The 22,562-nt window shown below is 34.7% G+C and overlaps 1 protein-coding gene across 1 annotated transcript in view; it reads right to left on the bottom strand.

Annotated features, from left to right (window-relative positions):
* LOC105225921 (glypican-6) overlaps positions 1-22,562 on the bottom strand; it is a 137,001-nt gene that overhangs the window by 32,501 nt on the left and 81,938 nt on the right. The window lies entirely within an intron of this gene.

The following is a 22,562-nucleotide window of genomic DNA, read 5'->3' as shown; positions in this document are numbered from 1 at the left end:
AAAAATTTTAATTTAATTTGCACGCAGTCGTATCTACATATGTAGATTTGCAAAGAACCCTCGTGTGTTTACCGATTTCCGTGCTGCGGAAATGGTTTGTGCTAAAGTAATGTCTGTCCAATAACCGACATGTATGTATAGAGCCTCAAGTGTCTAACTTTCGTTTTCAGGCAGGAAAATGCTATAAATTTATTAAATGAGAATGAAAGTAAGTACTAAATCGAATTTCAATGCAATTAGGAGAAGAAATATTGAAGAAGCATGATAAGTCTGCATTATTTAGTGATTTAATAGTCCAATTATAGCCAAACTGTCAGCCTATGAAGACGACATAGATTTCCTACAACACTCTAAGGTCCGAGCGTATCAACGGCCCGAATAGGCTAATCTAGAGGTAACATAAATACCGTAAGACGGTTATGATACTGCTTACAAGGAGGCACAGAATACCGACATGGAAATCACTGAAGCTCAAGAGCGCTGAGTTAACAATTGAAGACCATACCAAACATATAGGAATAAGGTACAATCTTCTAAAAGAGTGTACAGCTGCTAGCTTACGGTCATAACTTCGAAGTCGTAGATGATTTCGTATGGAGCAACAATGCAGAATAACTCTTTCCAACAGGTGCTATGGAAGAGAGAGTGAAAAGATCAGTAAGACCTTCTAAGCATACAAGTAGACGCCAGGGTCTACATGGGACCTATCATCTGACATTACGCTTTGGTGCTTCACAGCGTAAATCACACCAATCATGCTTTATGGTACTTTGGTGTGGTGATCTAAGTAAGATAGAACGCCTTAAGGATATACAGTATCGCCACAACATATGAAAGACCACTAAAAAAACAGGAATGGTTTTTAATCACACAGTTTCGAAAGGACCGAAGGATGGTTGTTGATCCAATGACAACTTACTGGCATCTCATGTGGGTCTGGTGGGCATTAGTAACGAGGATACATGCAGATAGTGCAACGAAGTAGCAATGAGAGAGACGCTGTAGCATCTCCTTTGCTTCTGTCCAGTCTTATTTCGAACTTATCTCAGATAGATAGAGCTTCGTAGTTCAGGAGACTGGGAGAAGTAAAGCTCGCGTTGACGTCCTGTATGCCGAACACTTCAGTTCGAATTAAAAAGAACCTCCATCTGTCATCCATCTTACCAGTAGGTCCACGTTTGACGTAACAGACGGCTAGTTACCCAACCTAATAACTTTTTAAAGGCGTAAATTCGTGTTTACTAAGAAATATTCTGTTGCACGAAATATTATAGAGTTTTGAGGCAGCTAAGCGTAGTCGGAGACACTTAACGTGCACTTTTTTCTCTCAACAAATTTTATATGCATATATAAATTTTGTGTTTTATGATGTTTACTGACGCCAGAATAGCTGAATTGAAATTGCTAACTCATAGCCACATTTCCTTCGTTCTGCCCTAGCCGCTATACGCACTTGTTTATACTTCAAACACGTTTCTGAGTTGATTTTTTGTAAACAAAAATTTTGTTTTACTAATTTTTATTTTCCCGTCTAGCTGCAAGAGTTGCCAAATTGTGTTATTTGTTTGGTATAAATTTGTTTTTTTATAAATATATGGCAACTCTAATGTAATGATGAAACTAATTTGCAAAATAAACTGTAAATAAAAACTTATTGCCAAACTTTTTTTCTTCTCTTTATTTAATTATAAAAAAATTTCTATGAATTTGATCAATATGGCAACTCTGATAGACGAAAATAGTATCGTTAGTACTAAAAACCAAGAAATCTGCTATATCTTATTAAGCTCACCGAGCCCTCAGCCCCTTGCTTCATTCAGTAATAAGCATTTTTCTTTTAATTCGACCAACGTGGCATCTTTTTTTATAGGAAACAGCAACGCCAGCATTAAACACAACAAAGCTAAAGTATTTAATTAAGCATTCCGACCCCTCAGACCCCTTAACACCTCTTCTTCATGCTATAATAAAAAAAATTACTAATAATTTTTGCTATGTGGCAACTCTCTTTAAGGTAAAGAGTTATGTTACCTCTGATAACAACCATTTATTAGACATTCCGCATCCTCAGACCTCTCTTTCATTAAATAATAAACATTTTTCTATAAATTCGCTCAACGTGGCAACTCCTATTATAGCAAATAGTAACCTTAGCACCATAAACAGCAATTCTAAAGTATTTTATTCAGCACTACGCGCCCCCAACCCCTTTCCACATGACATCTGGCCGTACGTGGCTTTCTTTAGCGCATTTGGCATTGTTTCTAACAATAACAACAACAACTGTTTGTTGTTACAGCACCCACTTTTATCGCCGGCTTTTACTAGCACACAGTCGCCACACAAATCACTGCAGTTTACTGCGTAGTGCGCTGCATATGTTGATTGTTACCGCAATGGAGCGTATCCGCCTAGATGCCATAATTCCGTTGCCGCTGCAACAATGCCAACGCAGCTGCTCTTGTTGGGTTCCGCTCCAGTGACGCCTTGACATTACGAAGAATTGCGCGTTGCTGTTGATTTTGCTGCTGTTGTTCATTAAAGCAGCGTCTATGCTGCCCTTATTTACACAAGTATGCGCTGTTGCATGTATTCATTGTTGTTGTTGCATGTAAGCATTGTTGTTATGGCATATATGTATTGTTGTTGTTGCATGTATGCATTGTTGTTGTGGAATATTGCATTACATATTTATATTCACTATTTAGAACATGTTTTAGTGGCGTTGCATTGCTGCACTTGTGCGCCGCTTGTTGTTTAATGAATATGGAATAATGAATAATGTCGTTGTCGTTGTTGTTGTTTTTGTTAAGATCATCAATACTAAACTCAATTAAATGTGAAATATTCGGAAGCATTGAGCGCATAACTGTTTGAATGAGCATGCGTTTCGCGGTTGGTTGAAGGTCATCGCTGACTAGTGGGTGCAATCAGTAGACGGTGGCAAGGAAATAATAAGGAGCTTGTTGGCAATGTACTTACTAAGTATATATATATGTACTTATATAATTGTATGTAATGTACATTAATTAATCAAGTATGTTTTGATTTTCATCCAGGAGAGACCGTCTCTTAAATATTTACTTTATACTGCGATAGGCATTCTAGATACTTTGATGGCAGTGCCAATAGGTTTGTTGTACTGAAGCGGAAGCTGCAGCTTTTCAACGAATTCTTGGAATATCTATTTAAACCGACAATTATTTAACCAGTAATGAGCCATCAGTAGCACAGCTAGACTCATGTTTATATTACGAGTTTGAATACTTGAATACAGAGATCCCAAGAAACAAGTACTTCATAATACAAGTATATAAGAGAGAAGTCAATAAACTGATTAAAAGTGTGGAAGTAATTTGGTAATGTTAAACTTCGTATACGATTTTCATATATCGTCGCCTAATATACAAAACAACGTATCTATCATCAAAAACAAAAAAAATTTAAATCGTTATCGGTTATAATAACCGATATATAACCTATCAATGTGAGTGTATGATAACCAATATATAACCGTTTTATAACCAAAACTCAAATTTCGCTACGATATTAGTTTCTATTATATCGTTTTCCTTCGCCGAAGGTTAGGTTGGGAATATTCTAAAGGAACCAATACATTGAAGAAAATATTAGTAGAGTATTAGGTAGAGTATTAGGAGAGTAGATTGGTGAAGAGTAGATTGCTGGTTCTTGGTGGTATCAGAAATTGTGTAGAAAGCTCAAAACAGCCTTCAGACATACTCTATCACATCTGAAACATTAGGGTAGGTGAAAAATGTTCCATAGTCACCATCACAATGTAGAGTCTGTACATTAAAAGATTAGTAGTGTAAACTACTGCTGGATTTTGGTATTAGAAATTGTATAAAATGCTCAAAATATCCTTGAAGCATTTACTATAACATCAGATAACCTCGAGGAAATGCAAAAGATCTAGACAAGTATTGCTAGCGGTTATGATCAGTCCTCAGAATTGAAAATTATACACAGATAAAAGTATTTAAAACATAAGAATGATTAACTAGTCGGTTTGCGGCTAAATGCGCCAGAATGTTTGTATTACCCGAAAGAAAAAGTCGGAAACCCTATAAAGTATATAAATCTATATAAAGATCAGCGTGACCTGGTATGTAAAACTTTTATATTTGACGAGATATCTTCACGAAATTTAGTACAGTTTACAATCCAAGACATCGCTGTAATCTCTGAAGAAATTGTTTAGATCGGACCACAATAGCATATAGCTTTCATACAAATTGACCGGTCGAACTCAAGTCGTTGTATGGAAAACTTTTTTATTTGATGAGATATCTGCGTGATATTTGATACAGATTAATGCCGAAAACATTGCTATAATTTCCCATTATATTATTCTGATTGGACAACAATAGCATATAGCTGCCATACAAATTGACACATAAAACTCAAGTCCTTGTAAGGAAAACTTTTTAATTTGATGAGATATCTGCACGAAATTTAGCACAGTTTACAACTCAAAGCAACCCTTTATTCTCTGAAGAAAATGTGCAGATCGCACAACAATAACATATAGCTGCCATACAAACCGACCGTTCGAACCCAAGTCCTTGTATAGAAAACTTTTTAATTTGACAAGCTATCAGCACGAAATTTTGCACAGCTTACTATTAACGCTATAGCTACAATGTCCAGAGAAATTGTTGAGATCGAACAACAACAACACATAGCTGCCATACAAAGTGATCATTCAAAATCAAACTAAGAGTCTTTTTAAACACCTTTATGCTATAAAAAATGCAACTACGAAGGGTACTACTATTTTTTCTTGTTTTTGTTATTTTTATTTTTGTTTTGTTTTAATTTCTTGAAACAAACCAGCACATTTCGTTTGCACAGCAATACGTATGTACGTGCCACACAAGCACAAAGCCTGCAATTTCTTTGGAAACAGTGCGAATTCTGGCGAGTTAAAGACCTCAACCAAACATACCATAGTTTTATTGCACACAAACGCAAACACACTTATTACCTGCAATGTCAGTTGTAAACAATTTGCAATATGAGAAAAGCAGATGGCTGCCTTGCAGCTTCATGCTGCAAATGGTGCTAAATGTCTCCGCATATGCATTTGTCTAATTGAACGCCGATCGTTCGCTTTGTCTGGCAGTCGCCGGTTGCTTAGCTAGCTATATCTGTGTGCATCTAAGCATCTTTCGCCTGTCGATATGTTAGAGATTGTTTACGTAGAACTCCTAACTGCTTGCTGGTAGTATTGTTTCTGTTGTTATTGTTGTTGTATAAGTGTGTTGCTTTAAAAAGCGTTGCGCCTGCTGCTCTCACTTGTGCTGTAGCTTGTTTAAATAATGTTGTCGCTGTTTGTTGCTGTTGCTACTCACTACTACATGCTGCTCCTGGCGTACTGCGTTGCTTGCTTGCATTTGTGTGCTTGTTTTTGTTGCTGTTGGCTGCTGTTGGCTGCTGATAGCTCTTGGCAATGCACAGCGCGATGTTTTGTTTGCTTTTTCTCATTTCAATCGCTCCTCATTTGGTTTCCTCACTACTTTTCTGGCACAACTATTGATGTAACTATGCTTACATATGCCACACACACATACATACACTGGCATGCATGCCTACAAGTAGTTGTCTATGTGTTTGTAAGTTATTTTCTGTGTTTGCTCTGCAGCATTTTCATACAAAAATGCTACTGACTCCATGCAGCCACCTTTGTTTCTATCTGTTATGCACTCTAGAAGTGCCTCATCGTTTCCTGTGTGCCACTTCAAGCTTCCTGTGTCTTCAGACGAGCCAAGTGCAAACTGTGTGCCAAACGCTATGGCATGTAGGTGGTCGCTGCTAACACATTGGCAAATATATAAACAAGCCCTAAATGCATACATGCATGCAACCACAAATATTTATGCACACACACACCCACGCAAACAAAGAAATATTTTAGCTTTTGGCCCTTCGCCTTTACCCACTCTTTGCTGCTTGCCTCAAAATGCAGCCGTGCAGTATGACATCAAAGCATAGCAGCAATCACAAAACAATGAAAAATACAATAGAGAAGAGCAGCAAGCATGATTAGAGCCGGTACAGGGTATATGAAGTTTGCCAGGGCGTTTGTAGCACTAAGAGAACCCTATAAAATGTATATATATCTATCTGTCCGTCCTTCAGTTTTTAAGATATTGATCTGAAATTATGCATACCTTATTTTATCGCCAAGAAGCTACTTATGAATCGGAACCGCCGAGATCGGATCACAATAGCATATAGCTGCCATACAAACTGAACGATCGGAATAAGGTTTTTGTATGGAAAACTTTTTTATTTGATGAGATATCGTCACGAAATTTTATATGCATGATTGCCTAGAACAACGGTATACTCATTGAAGAAATCGTTTTGATCGGACAACTATAGCATATAGCTGCCACACAAACTGATCGTTCAAAATCATGTCCTTGTATGGAAAACTTGTTTATTTGATAAGATATCCGAACGAAATTTGGCATGAATTATTATAAGAAACAATTAACTAATATCTAAAGAAATCGTTCAGATCGGACAACTATATCATATAGCTGCCATACAAACTGAACGATCGCAATAAAGTTCTTGTAAGAGAAACTGTTTTAGTTGATGAGATATCTGCACGAAATTTTGTATATATTATTAACAAAAACTGGAGTCCAATCTCTGAAGAAATGGTTCAGATCGGACAACTATATCATATAGCTTCCATACAAACTGCTCTTTAAAAATCACGAAAATAGTATGTTTATACCCTTTTAATGCTATAAAAGTGCACCTATGAAGGGTATTACAACTTCGCTTTAACCGCAGTTAATGTGCTTTCTTGTTTTTATTGCTTAATTCCGTCGATTGCGCTCCGCATTAACACACTAATTTTATTGGCATGAAATTTACGAGCCGTTCTTCTATTCGCCAACGTTGCCTGCTCCGCTGGGCACTTGTAGTTGTGCAAAAGCTTCATAAAATTAATTGAGAGCATTCTTCAGGCGCGTCTGCTGTGCGCAAATAGTCGGCCGGTCGAATAGTATGAGTAGTAGCCACCGCTGCGACGCTGTTGGTGTCTGTGCCGCACATTGCGGCACGTAAGCTGTGAGACATGCAAAACTGGCGGCTTTGTAACGATGCCGTAAGCAGGCAAGTATTTCTAATAATAACAACAAAAGCACACATGCGTGCTGTGCTGCTGCAGCCAACTCATCTTCATCTTCACTTAATTTCTTGATATGATTATTATTATTGAATGCGTACGCCAGCGGGTGGCCCAATGGCTGCTTACAGTTTGGCCAACAAGGCAATGGCAAAAGTTAATATGCTGCTATTGCTATTGTTGTCTATTATTTGGGAAATTTGGTAAATTCGAGTTAATATAATAATAATAGTCAAGCATCACTGGTGGTCAGGTCGGTGAAAGCTTCAAATACTTGGCCTATTTGCTAATCTAATTGATGCTATACACTCGAAATTTTCAAAGGCATAGATTTGGAAGACGAATAGAGCATGCTGTGTGCTCTAAATTCCAAGAAACCTAAAGGAATAATATTTTTTTTCAATAACTGAAATGTGTTCAACTTTTTTTTTGTGATAAATTTTTTTTAAATAATTTTTTTACTTTTTGGACCACCCTAATGTGTCTATATTTGCAAGAAAAATAGAGCGCGTAATATGTTTTAAATTTGTAAATACGTAAAAATCATTTTTTTTACATTTTTTGTGGTTTTTTTACGTTTTGAGCCACCCTAATGCGACTATGTGTAAAAGAAACCTCGAGTGAGTGCTCTAAGTTCCAAGATAATTTTTGTTTGTTAATTTTACATAAATTGGAATCTATTTTTAGTAATTAAAATTTTTTACTTTAAGGACCACCCTAATCTGTCATTGGTTGGAAATCAAATAGATGATGTCAAAAAATGTGAAAAAAACAAATTTTTTATAAAATTTTTACAAGTTAATTTTTTTTTACTTTATGGAACACCCTAATGCGTCTATGTTTACAAGAAAAATAGATTGCGGCATGCGTTTTAAATCCCCAGCAGCGTGAATAAAAATATATTTCTTAATTAGATTTACTAATTATTTTTTTTTTACTTTACGAGCTACCCTAATATGTCTTTGTGTGAAAAAAAAGAGCGCGAAATGTATGTATTCTAAATTCCAATAAACGTGAAAGAAATGTTTGATTTTTTTCTAATTTAAAACTTTTTAATTTTTTTTTTTTAATTTTAATTTTCCGATCACCCTAAAGTGAAGACATTTCTGTTTGCCGTATAGACTGCCTTTGATATATCTCAGATCTAGTATAATCACCTTCCTTCTCACCTTTACGCTGTCAGCAATAATTAGCCCTTTGCACGGTATGTAGTTATCTATGCATACCACATGCATGTTGCATGCAACCTATAATTTGCAACGCAACCCCATTTAAATATGCTGAACTGTGAACACTAAAATTGCATGCGCCATTAAAAAGTCGGCAAAATACCGTCATCGATGAGCAAATTTAAATTAAATTCACAACAACAACAGCAACGAACAGCTGAGCAGGCGTTGTAGCAAGCGCAGCACAGAACTGCAACAGCTGTGCGAAAAATTGCAAACTTCCTTCAGGAGCGTACATACAAAAGTTCGAAATTAAAGCAGTTTGCTTTCAGAAGTTCATTGTTGTTGCTTCTTCCCCTTTCTACATGCCACAAAATGCATTTTTAAGTGGTTGCAACATCTGTTTCGTTGCTTGCTAAGGAATACAGAGGTTAGCAACTGACAGACTGAGTGACTTGTTGACTCAGTGCTAGCAAATTGGCCAGAAATTGAGCGAGTGTAGAGGGATCTTTTGGTCTTACACGGAATATGGGCTGAATTATATGTTTTTGTTGTTACGGTTGATATATTATCAGATTTGCTTTTGCCTCAAAATGCAAAAAACTGATGATTTGCGTATAATCAGTTTTGTTTTTTCGGGATCCCGAATAAGCAGTTTTGTTTTTTCGGGATCCCGTTACAAAAAAAGCCAAAATCCAAAATATCTAGCACAAAATGCAATAAACTCTAAAATAAGTCAAATTTGCACTTTTTAATTTCGGGATTTATGGAGTCGCGTTCGGAATTCACATATTCTTTTGCTATTAAACGCCTTATCTGGAGATTTAGCGCGCTTGGGATACGTAAATTTTGGTTAAGCATAATATTTTGTGTCGGGATCCCGAAAATGCATGTTTGGTTTTCAGGATCCCGCTACATTGAAAGCTCAAACTCAAAATACCTCTGAGAAAAAACAAATAACAACAAAATAAGTCGAATTTGCATTGTTAAATTTCGGGATTTACTGAATCTCATTCGGGATGCACCTATTAATGCGGGCTTAACAGCGTTAGTATGCACTCATTTCCATATACATGTATGTATAATTCTGCCACACTGCGATTTATATTGAAACGTTCTCATTTGTGTTGTTCTTATTGTTGCTTGCTTTTGGCCATGTGGTTTCCTTTTCGCCTGTCGTTCCAACTGTTTCAGCATTCTCTCACCCCATTTATATCAACTGTCAACCGTTGTCTTCATTGTGAGTGATTGCTGCATGCATGTACGGACGGGCAAAGTGTATGTTCAAACAATAACGTATACAACAAAGTGATTGCAACACTGTTGCAACAAACAATGGACGAATGACTGAATGCTGGACTAAATGATCAATTGACTGATAGGCGGCAAATGTGCGAAGTTGATGCCAGCAAGCACATACATACATGTATATATTTGGATATATTCAGAATAAATGCAGTTTTATGTGTGTTTGTGTGCATTTGCTGACAAATGTCGGTTCATTGTGTGTCACGTGGCAGACAGCGATTATTTCTTCAATTTTTCGTTGATTGCTTGCACACATGCAGCAATACAATAAAATTGCTTATAAATGTTTTATATATGTGTGTGTCCGCAATATTCCAATTTCGCATTGTGGTTTGTCGCTTGCTGCATATGCCCCATTCTGTGGCAGTGTTGCTTTGTGCGGCTTAAATGCAGTCTCCGTAAGAATTGTAGGAAGTGTCTGACATTTGTTAATGACACTGCAATTACTCAATCGGCAAGTGTTTGTTGCAATTGCTTGTAAGTGAGCGTTGATCAGCAATTATAGGCAGTTAATTAATGTCGGGAAATTTAATATTAAATAAAATAGTTGTAATTCTTACTAACCGAGCAGCTATGCTTTGTTATATTTGAACAAAAATATTTGAAAAGGAAAGAAAAATTATGCTGAAAGGTTTTAGAGTAAGAGAAAAACAAGAAAAAAGTTAAAAGCCAAAATACCCTTCTCAAATAAAATACAAAAAATACCCTACACAAATAAAAACCTGCAAGAACTTGATTTTTATCGTTCAGTTTGTATGCAGCTATATGATATAAACGTTCGATCTGGAAAATTTCTTCGCAGAATTTAGCATTCTATTAGGCAATATCGCATACCGAGTTTCGTGAAGATATCTCGTTAATTCAAAAAGTTTTCCATACAACAACTTGATGTTGGTTGGTCAGTTTGTATGGTAGCTATATGATATAGTAGTCCGATCTTTAAACTTTCTTCAAGGAATTTAGCGTTGTATTAGGCAATATCGTATACCAAGTTTCGTGAAGATATCTCGTTAATTCAAAAAGTTTTCCATACAACAACTTGATGTTGGTTGGTCAGTTTGTATGGCAGCTATATGATATAGTGACCTGATCTGTACAATTTCTTCGCAGGTTATACGATTGTTTCAAAGAATAATTTATGCCAAATTTCATGAAAATATCTCGTCAAGTAAAAAAGTTTTCCATACAAATACTTGATTTTGATTGTACAGTTTGTATGACAACTTTATACTAAAGTGTGCCGATTTCGATATCAACTAGTGAAAAGTTTCGTGTAAGGAAAAGAAGTACATATGAAAATTTTCAGCTCAATATCTTAAACACTAAGGGTCAGACAGCTACTGTAGACATATGTATATTCTAGATGACAAGCTAAGGATTCGTTGCCTACATTTCGGCGCGAAGTGATAATGATGTAAAGGCTTCATTTCAAACAACCAATACTACCCAACGATTTTAGAAATATGTACATTTTAATGAAAAGTAACCGCCCTAACGCCACTTCCATATCATACTTCCAAATTTGCTTAACAGCTTTTGCAAGCTAACGATTAGCTAAACATTCGTTGCCTACATTTCGGCGCGGAGAGAAATATATGACATATATATGAAATAATATGACGTTATTAGTAGAAGATGGTATATGATTTTTCAATTAAATCACGGACCCCATCAAGTTTGCTGCTGCCGCTGCTCCAGCTGCTGTTGCTCTCTCTGCTGCCGAAAAGAAGGAAAAAGCCAAAATGGAGGAGTCGGAGTCCGAAGAAGACGACTATATGGACCAAAACTCACATTTTAGTATCTTTGACTAAACAGGCCTTTAGGTTTTATTATTCAGAATTACTTTTCAGCCAGACGCTTGAAAATTTTTCATAAGAACTACTACTTAATTCATGCAACATTATTTTCTAGTGAAATATTATAATTCAATGCATGAATTTAGTTTGAAATCCCAAAATATTTAGTACAAAAGGCCACTTATGCCATATGTTGTAAAAAAAAGTTATTTTTCAATGAGCTGATAGTAATACGTACTATATTAACTTGATTTCTTGTGGACTTTGCAACAGATCTCTAAAGCCTCATATATTGCCCATTTTATGCTTTAATTAAGGCGATGTCTGTTTCAAACTAAGTCTTTTGTAAAACCTGTTTTTTTCTTATCTCAATATCTGCTATAATCTAAAAACATATTCCCACTATGCCACATCCGCTCGCTAATAAATTGCTGGCGTTTTTTCCACACTTCCAACCGGTCTTTTAGCTGCATTTTATCACATTGTGCTCACACACATACATATTAGAGACCAACAAAAATCGTCTACGAACAGCCTAACACCGCTGCGAATCGATAAAATCGGCTTAAACAAATCCACAGCCCACAAATCTACACGAGCAGTTTGTGGCAAGTGCCGCAAGAGCAGTGGCACCTACAAGGCGGCGTACGAGCTGCTGAAATGCGGTGCTAATGCATTTCAAATTGTATACATTAACCTCATTTGTTTGTTAATGCCAAGCAGCAGCAGAAGAAGTAGAAATAACACAAACAACTGTTTGTTGTTGTTGCAAGTGGCTAGAATAAACTTGCAGCAATTGTGCAGGCGAGCAATTGGCAGTTGCAGTCATTGGACGGCAAACGGACAGCAGCATTGCGACTGCTTGGTATTTATATATATATGTATCTACACCTTCTCTAAAGCATTTGCAAGTGCTGCTGCTGCTACCACATGTGGCATGTTGCAGTGGCAAGGCAGCAGCAACAAGTTTATTTCCATGGCGAATGCCTAGGCTAGGTACCGGCTAGGAATGTGGGCTTTTTACGACTCTCACTAGTTATGTTTAGCTGAAGCTGCAGCTGCAGTTCGTGTGTGTGCTTGTGTGTGTGTGTGCGAACGCTCATAAATATTTGCCAGTTTATGCGCGCTTAATGAAGCGTTGCAAATCTTCATTCAACCGTATGCCCCGGCCAGCGCAGTCAACGACATAGCTAGAGACACAGCTAGCACTTGAGGCTTCATTGCGGAGTTGCTGCCGCTTGTATGGCATTGCAACTTCAAGCAGCATGCGTATTTGCGTACATTTGTGCAACACGCTGCAGGCAAGTATGCTTTCTTAGGCACTTCAGCAAGTCTATTGCTTGGCTTGCGCGCTCAAGTGTTGGCTGCGGAAACGCATATCCACAAGTTAATTGGCCTTTTATCTCTTGTTGACTCTTAGAAGTACGCACGCTTGGCTTGCTCACCTGCTGCACACATATTTACTCAACTAGTGTAAATGTTAAACTATTTGACTTGCTGGCTGCAAGTGTGTCTATTTTCAGTAGTGTGTGAGTGTGTGAATTTACTAGTAATAACTAATGAGTGCTGTGGCGTGCAGGTGGGGGCGTATGAGTGATATTTTGCGCTGCAGTCGCCAGTTGTTTGGAATATGAGTACTTGTAGAGCGCTGTAGTTGGTATTAATGTAAAAGATTGTAAACAGATTGAGAGCTAATGTTAAATAAGAAGATAAAAATATATTTTAAAATGCAAAATGTCGAGACTTTTTTGCGGAAAGTCGCATTTTAGTATAATAAATATCACATTTTTTGCGAAAATCACATTTTAGTGCCACAAAAAAATATATATATAAAATTTATATGTTTGCCTGTGAAGAAATTTCAGAGCATTTATGCTGCAGCTCACTTTTTCTATGCTTCTTAGCTACTTTCCAGTGCCAAGCCATTTGAAGTATGCTAGCTCAGCAACGTAATTTTTAAATCTTTTTTTATATTTATTGTGTTTTTGTGATTTTTTATATCAACTAACGCTTCAGAACACGTTTAGTTCGCCTTAAATTTAATTAGCTACAGAGAATACACCATAAAATTCGCAGCAATTTAAATCAATTTGCTAATGATTTCATAAACTCATGGAGTGGCAATAAAAAGCAAATAACTAAGAAGTTAAATTTAGCAAAATAAACGAATATTAATTAAAGAACAATAAGATTAAAAATAATAGAAAAAAATAATAATAAAAATAAAAATAAGAGATAAGAATAGCACGGTGGGACATATGCAAATCGTTAAAAACAAGCGACGGATGCTTTTGTGCTGTCGGTTTGTATGGCAGCTATATGATATAGTAGTCCGATCTAAAACATTTCTTCAGATATTGTAGCGTTGCTTCAGAAAATAATTTTTGCAAAATTTCATGAAAATATCTCGTCAAATAAAAAAGTTTGCCATACAGGGACATGATTTTGATCGGTCAGTTTGTATGGCAGCTATATGATATAGTTATCCAATCTGGAAAATTTCTCCAAATATTACAGCGGTGTTTTGAGCAATGATTGCTGCCAAGTTTCGTAAAGATATCTCGTCAAATAGACAAATTTTGCATACAAGAGCTTGGTGTTGATCGTTCATTTTGTATGACAGCTATATGTTATAGTGGTCCGATCAAAAAAATTTCTTCAGATATTTTAACGGTGACTGAGAAAATAATCTGTATTAAGTTTCATGCAGATATCTCGTCAAATAAAAAAGTTTCCCATACAAGAACTTGATTTCGATCGTTCAGTTTGTATGGCAGCTATAGACTATAGTGATCCAAAATCAGCGGTTTTATCAAAATATTAGCATGTTAAGAAGAAAAGAACGTATACAAAATTTCAGCGCGCTAACTCAAAAACAAAGTGACTATTTCGCGTATATACAAGCACACAGACTGCGATAAGAACTTTGAAATAGTCTAAAAAATTGACTTAAATTAATTACGCTACATGCTTTTTAACGCAGAAGGTCGATCAATCTAAGCGTGTAAAAACATTTTATCGCTTCAAGAGTAATAAAAAATGTTCACTTATAATATTCTTATTCAATTTAAATTTGTCCACTTGCTTTGAACCTCACCCAGCACTCAAAAAAATATACAAACTCACACATATACATATATTCACATGTATATTTGTATATCAAGTGACCGCATTTGACTATTTTTTCCGCTTGATGTCATACGCTTGTTTTCTAACTCGTTTTCATATTTTTGTTGGTGCTTTTCGTAAACTCAATAACTGCGCCCCCAACCACCATGAACTCTTGTTTCGCTAATTAAGCAATAAGCTGTGATTAATGACAAGCCGTTAGAATAATAAAATGTGTATTTACATACCTAAATATAGTTATATATATGTGTAGCAATCGTGGCAACCGATGGCTCTGACGGTTTTTTTTTCTTATGAAATAGTTCAAGTTAGAGAAACCGCGGAATTGGTGATTTTTATGGCGCATAAAAAATTTCGCACAATTTTTATGACAGTTCAAGCGACATACGGTTTATTTGTCGCGAATCGCACAGCACGAAATATTTTCGTGGTGAAAAATATGTTCGGAGACAATTGCAAGAACTTTTTAATAAGACTTAGGCTGTACTCTCTTAGAAAAACTGCAAAATTTCTTATAAATATGATATAATAGCGGCGAAAAGTTGACCGAAAGATGAAGAGATCTCAGCTGTAATTCAGTTTAGAGATTCCTCGAAGCAATGGTCCTGATTGTACTGAATGGAGAACTTCTCCCTCTGCCCGGAGCCCTTCATATACCCGCTGTAGGGCACCTGCCAGCTACCGAAACAGGTGCTACGTGTAGAGCGGCATTGAGTGTCATTGCCAGTGTTGTCCTTAAAACACCAGAATTGCCGATAAGGACCACTCTTTGTATTCGAAACAAGCAAAAGTAGGAGCCATAAAATCGAGCAACAAAACTTCAAAGCCTCTTACACTTTCTGCGTAATTTTTTCAAGATTTATTCATTGCTCTGTTAACTGCGTATGTGACAGCTAATTTATTAACATTTTTAACGGCTTAATCAACAATTCAAATAACGTTACGTTTCTACAGAATAAAAAGATAAAAACGAAGTAGCGAAATCGCTTTCAAATTAATTCGATTAATACGAAATCTGGCACAGCTGACAGTTTGGTCGGCGCCATGTCATACTCAATGGAATTTCAATAAATTTGCGAGCAGCGAACGCAAGGCGACAGCGGTCGAATAATGGACGCGCCGACGTCGCCAAAAAGAGCAAGAGGCGCGCTGTAGACTTTTATATTCATTATAGTCTGTAGCGCCGACTTATATATTCATCAAAGTCCACAGCGCGCCTCTTGCTCTTTTGGGCGACTCCGCGTTGTCGAAAGTCAGTGGGTTGGTCGCGCTAAAATAACGGAGTGGCCGAATGCTATGCGAGCACAATAAATCATCTTTATGAAGCGTCAATTACAACGGCGGAAGAATGTGTATAAATGCTAATAAAAGGAATGCAAAAGGCGGTGGAAACCAGTCCTAGCTGGTGAAAGGTGTGTTGATAAATGCAAGAAAGTGCTTGACGAGAGAGAGCTCGTAGTACAGCGGCGCAACTAGTGAGGTATTTGGTCAGATACGTTAAAATATGTTTACTTAGCGGCATGACGGCAAGGAAAATTTTAATTTTTAATAAAAAAATTATTTTTGAAATTTTCAAATTTTATTTTTTAAATTTTTAATTTTTTAATATTAAAAAATTTTCTTTATAAGTTTTTAATTAAGAAAAAATCTTTTTAAATTTTTAGTTTTTAAAATTAATTTTTCAACATTTTAATTTTTGAAATTTTTAATTTTTAAAATAAATTTTTTGTTTTTTAATTTTTAAAATAAATTTTTTGTTTTTTAATTTTTTAAAATTTTTGAAATTTTCTAGTTTTTATTAATTGATTTGAAAAATTTTGAAATTTTTTTTTAATTTTTAACATTTTAATTTTTGAAATCTATAATTTTTAAAACTTTAATTGTAATTTAAAAAAAATGTTTGATAAGATGTCGCGAAAAATGTTTGAATTTGAATTTTTAAAAACTTATTTTTGAAATTTAAAATTTTTAAAATTTTAATTTTTAAAAGTTTTATTTTCTAAAATTTTATTTAAATTTTAATTTTTAAAATATTAATTTTATTTTTTAAATTTTTTTCGAAAATTGTAATTTAAAATTTTAATTTATTTTTTTTTTGTTAATATAAGTTTTAATTAAAAAAAAATATTATGAAAAATCTTTTTTGTGAAATTCTTAATTTTAATTTTTTCTAATTTTTTCTGTTTCATTTTCACACTCATTCTCTTTTTAATTGCTTTGGTGACATTTGATCTCGCACTGAATTTCTGTTTTGCGTTCAATAAAAGACAATTCGACCATAAAAAACACGAAACACAAAGAATTACGACATGCCTATAGTAGAGACTGACAAATCGGATTGCTCATGCTCTAAACAAAACGTGAGAACATTAAAATTTCAAGCTAAAACTGTGCAAAGAGCAAAAGAGCGAATGCGTAAAAAATAAAAAAATGGGAACAATTAAACGATGAAGACTTTAGCGCAAAAAAAACAGACCACAATGACCCTAGTCAAAGCACTTAAAGCATAAAAGAATAAAAATATAAGAAAAAAATAAAAAAGATTACAAAAACAATTATAATAAAAATTATAATAAAAAAATATTAAGAAAAATAAACTGAAAAAATATATAAAAATAAATAAAAAAATATAAAAATATAAAAATAAATAAAAAAAAAATTAAATAAAAATTAAAAATCGAAAAAAATGAAAAGAAAATAAACTATTAAACAAATTTAATAAACTAATGAAAAAATAAACCATTTAAAAAAATTAAATGAAAATTTAAGCCCGAAAACAAAATATAAAAATTAAAAAAAAAGAATATAAAAAAAAAAATAAAAATAAAACTTAAAAATATTAAATAAAAATTTAAAACCTAAAAAATATATATTATATATAAAATTAAAAAAATATATCTATGAAAAAATTAAAAAAACAATTAAATAATAAAAAAATAAAATAAAAATTAATAACCAAAAAAAATATGAAAAAAAGTATAAAAAATATATAAAAAATTAAAAACCGTTAACAAAATTTAAAAAAAATGTAAAATAAAATAAAAAAGAAAATAACAATAAAATAAAATCCAAAGCCAATAATAAAAAGTGTTGCAAAATCAACTCGCTGCATAATCACGCTTCGACACACAATACAATATGGACCACAACCGCAGCAAAGACGAGGAAGCAGAAAAAATCGAAAAGCTTTAAATTGTGGTAAATAGCAAAAATTAATAAAACATGACTTCAAAAACCCGAAAAACCACAAGCTTACAGCTCACCAGTGCATGTGTGTGCGTTGGTTTCGCAAAAATTCTTAAACAGCCAATGTCGCAGCAACCCATATGCACACACACACTCATACCGCTGGTAAACACGGCAGAGAAATTAAGCTACTTTTGCGGTTGTTAGCTTGTTTGCGAAATTTTATTATAATTTTTTTTCGGCCGCCGCTGATTGGATCATTATTTTAATCTTTTGCCCGGCGAAGATAAATGAATGAATATACATATGAATTAAGTGGTCAGCGCACGGCAGGCGAGCGCGGCGCAGACCGTAGTCGCATGAAGCGCGCGGCAAGGAGCGAGCAGCGAAGGTGTTATGACTCAAGGGATTGTGGTCATGTGTTTCTTTTATATGCTGTATTTTCGTACTAAAACGCTTTATGCCGCCATGCACTCACACATATGTCTGTATGTATAACGAAGTATATTTTTTGTGTGTGCGTTCGCATGCAAATACCGGTTCAACTTCGCCAAGCGAGTATGTGGTCCCTTATGGCACAATAAAGCACTCGACATTGTCGCCGCAACACACGCTGAGTTAATTCATTAAAGTTGCTTTCAGCATGCAACAAAAGCAACAATGTTGCGCAATATAATGCCAACAAAGCGGTAAGAATTATTGCTGGTTTGGAGTTAATCGTGTGGTAAATTAAATTACCAATGCAGAAGACAAAAAGTTTTGGGCAGAAACTCAGTGGAGAGAGAGTTGATAAAGACACAAATTTTGGGAAGCCATCCAGTGAAGAAAGAGTTCATAAAGAAAGTGTATGAAGGAATAGAAGTTTACGGAATTTTACTCCCTAGACAACGCTTAAAGTCTGAATGAAAACAAGAAAAGTTAAAAAAATGATTTTTGACAGTTAGATTGTATGGCAGCCATATGCTATAGTGAACCGATCTACGCCATTTCTTCAGAGATTATGTCGTTAGCTTAAACAATAATTTGTGTCGAATTTGGTGAAGATTTCTCAACATGTAAAAAAGTTTTATATACAAGGATATGATTTAGATCGTTCAGTTTGTATGGCAGCTATATGCTATAGTGTTCCGATATAGGCAGTTCCGACAAATAAGCAACTTTTTGGAGAGAAAATAATATGTGGAAAATGTTAGATTGATATCTCTAAAACTGAAGAACTAGTATGCGTATATAGGCGGGCCTGGCTAAATCGACTTTGCTCCTCATGCTGTCCATTTATATACATATGTAGAACGTGTGTATTATCGGAACTCCGATGAAAAAAATTGTCTTCATGGCCTTTAAGCGCCACTTTGTGTAGCGTGTTAAAAGTAATCAAGCTTATGCACCTAAATGCATACTAAGAAATTTGGTAATAACTGCAGATAAAGATCTTTTGATGTCATCAAACATATGTATAATGCTTCAACAATATAAAATTATGCTTTTTTATATTTACTTGGTTCAAATAAAGGAGTTTGGCCTGTAGCTTACGGCAATCTTCATCAATTATACGCCTAAAACTGCTGACTAATAATTCCATCAGCAAATTCACTTTCAGAAAAGTTGCTACACGCAGCGGCAGGAATGTATAATTTAGATATTCATCCCCTTAATTATGATATGTATAAATATTTATGTATTTACACACTTGCAAACAACGTGAAATATTTATGAGAACAGTTATGTTGCTACAGCGGCAGAAGAAATCAATAAATACCAAAAGAGTGACTAAAGCAATGCGTTGAAGTCGCAAACTTGCAAACATTTATTTATATACATAAATATATAAATACATATATAGATAAATATATGTATATTCATATGTAACCAGAGTGTGCTTGCGATTATGTTTCATTTATTTGAGAGTTATGTTTGTGAAGTAGAGTATAAGAGCATTTAGGCATGCAAAAGGCAAATTCTTATTCAAGCCATCATTTTCAACCAAATATGTTGTGAATACAATAACAATGAAAGGGCAGCTGGAGTGAGTAACAAACATAAGCAGGCTAACACTTGAAGACAACAAGAAGATAATAACATTTACAAACATATACATGAATAAATATGTGTATGTGTTAACAAAAAGAAAGTATATGCCAGGCAAAATCATGCTGTGCGACAGGTAGACACATATCCTTACGGCTAACGAAGTACATATATATATATTTACTATACATTACATACGAACGTCATATCCGTTGTAAGGTGAGTTATCGCAAAATATAAACTATATTGCAGATAAAAGCAACAAAACAACAAAAAACGTTAACCTCGGCTACAACGAAGCTAAAATACCCTCTACAAGTAAGCTTTATAGCACAAAAGGGTATAAAAAGTTGATTTTCTTGATTTTGAGCAGTCAATTTGTATGGCAGCCATATGATATAGTTATCCGATCTGAATAATTTTTTTTGGATATTGCAGCGTTGCTATAGACAATTATTCCTGTAAAACTTCGTGAAGATATTTGGACAAATAACGGAGTTTCCCATACAAGCATTTGAGTTTGATAGTTTTGTTTGCATGACAGCTCTATGATACAGTAGTTCGATCTGAACGATTTCTACGGATATTATAGCGTTGCTTTGTGTAATATTTCATGCCGAGTTTCGTGAAGATATCTTGCCAAATAAAAAAGTTTCTCATATAAGAACTTAATTTAGTTCGTTTAGTTTGTATGGCAGCTATAGCCTATAGTTGTCCGATCTGAAAAATTTTTTCAGATATTATTGTGCTATCTTGGACAATAATTTGTGCCAAATTTCGTGAAGATATATAGTCAAATAAAAAAGTTTTCCATACAAGCACTTGATTTTGATCGTTCAGTTTGTATGGCAGCTATATGCTAAAGTTGTCCGATCTGACTAATTTCTTCGGAGAATGTAACACTGTCTTATATAATAATATATACTAAATTTCTTGAAGATGTTTTGACAAATAAAAAAGTTGTCCATACAAAGACTTAATTTTGATCGTTCAGTTTGTATGGCAGCTATAAGCTATAATGCTCCGATCTAACCAATTTGTTGTGAGATTATAGCAACGCTCTCAGTAATGATCTGTGCCAAATTTTGTCAAGATATCTCATCAATTGGAGAAGTTCCCCATATAAGCACTTAATTTGGATCGTTCAGTTTGTATGGCAGCTATAAGCTATAGTGGTCCGTTCGTAACAATTTCTTCAGAGTTTATTGCTATAATTGAATTAATTATTTTTGCAAAATTTCTTGCAGTTGTCTTGAAAAATAAAAGAGTTTTCTTAACAAGTACTTAATATACCCTGTTCAAGGTATAAAACTACGAAAGCAAGGCGTTAACGCGCAGCTGTGCTATGTTTTACTCCATCCACAGTATTACACTGTAACCGAAGGTATACAAAAAATTATCAGCAGTCTTAATAATTAAACTCCAGTTAAGTCGATGACTTTTCTTGCCAATTTTCAAGCCTCATTTTTCTTCTTTCTCACACACTAGCGCGCATACACAGTATTTATATATATATACATATATATGTCTGTATAAGAGTCTGAGTATACACCTCAATCTTCCACTACCTGCTGCCCTCTGTTTTGCTTGTGTGAAACTTTGCGTGCGGCATAATCCTGTCAACCATGCCACCGACTTAGCGTGCTCATTATGTAGCAAGTAGCATACCTTGGCTAGTAACTATGTATGTGTTTGCGTATTTTTGGGCGTCATGACCCATTTGCCTACTAGCATACAACAAAAATGTCACATTAACATTATTATTAATATTAATCATAAGAAATTTGGTTTGGCCACGAAAGTAGCTTGTCATGTGTGTGGTTTTCAGCCGCTTTGCTGCGGTAATTATATACATACATACATATTGTATTTCCGCAGCATTTATCATGCTTGTGTGTAGTAGTGTAGTTATGCGAGCGATTTTAATTTATAAAGGCAATTTTCTTTTCACAACAATTTCGGCTTACGGAAGTCGTTGGCATTGTTTTCCATATTACTGCGCTCGCATATGTATGGATGAAAGAGTGTAGTAGCGTAAAAGGATCAAATTTTAGCGTGACGATATGTATTATTACTTTTTTGTTGTCATTTTTGTAGCCGCAAAATATGCTTTTTCATGTGACAACATAATTTTCGTTATAATTTCTTCGCCTTTGTGCTGAATATATCCATTAATCATTAGTTGTGACAATATTTTGTGTCCGAATGCCTGAATGCCTTAATGCCATTGTGCACTTCGGTTGAAGTTAAGTTCGGTAAGATGCTTAGCAGGCTTAATGTATTTGATTTTTTTACGAAGGGGATGACTTCATGATTTGCTATTTAGTATATTGTATGGTTGAGGTATATGAATCGGAGCGTGATACAGATTATTGCTAGCAATTAGAAACTACTTTACTTAAGTAACTTGTTTCGCATTAAATAAAGAAATGAGCAAGGTATATTAAGTTCGCTAAGAAGTTGGTAATACACAGCAGGTAACGGCGGAGGCCCTTAAAAATATATATACATATAAACGAACAGCATGCCGAGCTGAAGCGATTGAGTAATGTCCCTCTTTCTGTTTGTCTGTTTGTATATAAGCGAATTGATGACTCAGTTTTCAAGATTTCGTTTTGAAAATTTGCTAACGTTCTTCTTACGCCAAGAAACTGTTTATTTGTCGAAACTGCAGATATCGTACTACTATACTTATATATACCCTCTTTTACTATCCAAAAAGCTCAGCGCTTTCTATATACCCTCAGTCATTAGTAGAAACCTGTGACTTCTACCAAA

This window comes from Bactrocera dorsalis, chromosome 5 (genome assembly GCF_023373825.1).
Source record: "Bactrocera dorsalis isolate Fly_Bdor chromosome 5, ASM2337382v1, whole genome shotgun sequence".
Classification (NCBI taxonomy): Eukaryota; Metazoa; Arthropoda; class Insecta; order Diptera; family Tephritidae; genus Bactrocera; species Bactrocera dorsalis.
Note: the sequence above shows the minus strand (reverse complement) of the source record. Positions and strands in the feature narration are given on the sequence as shown.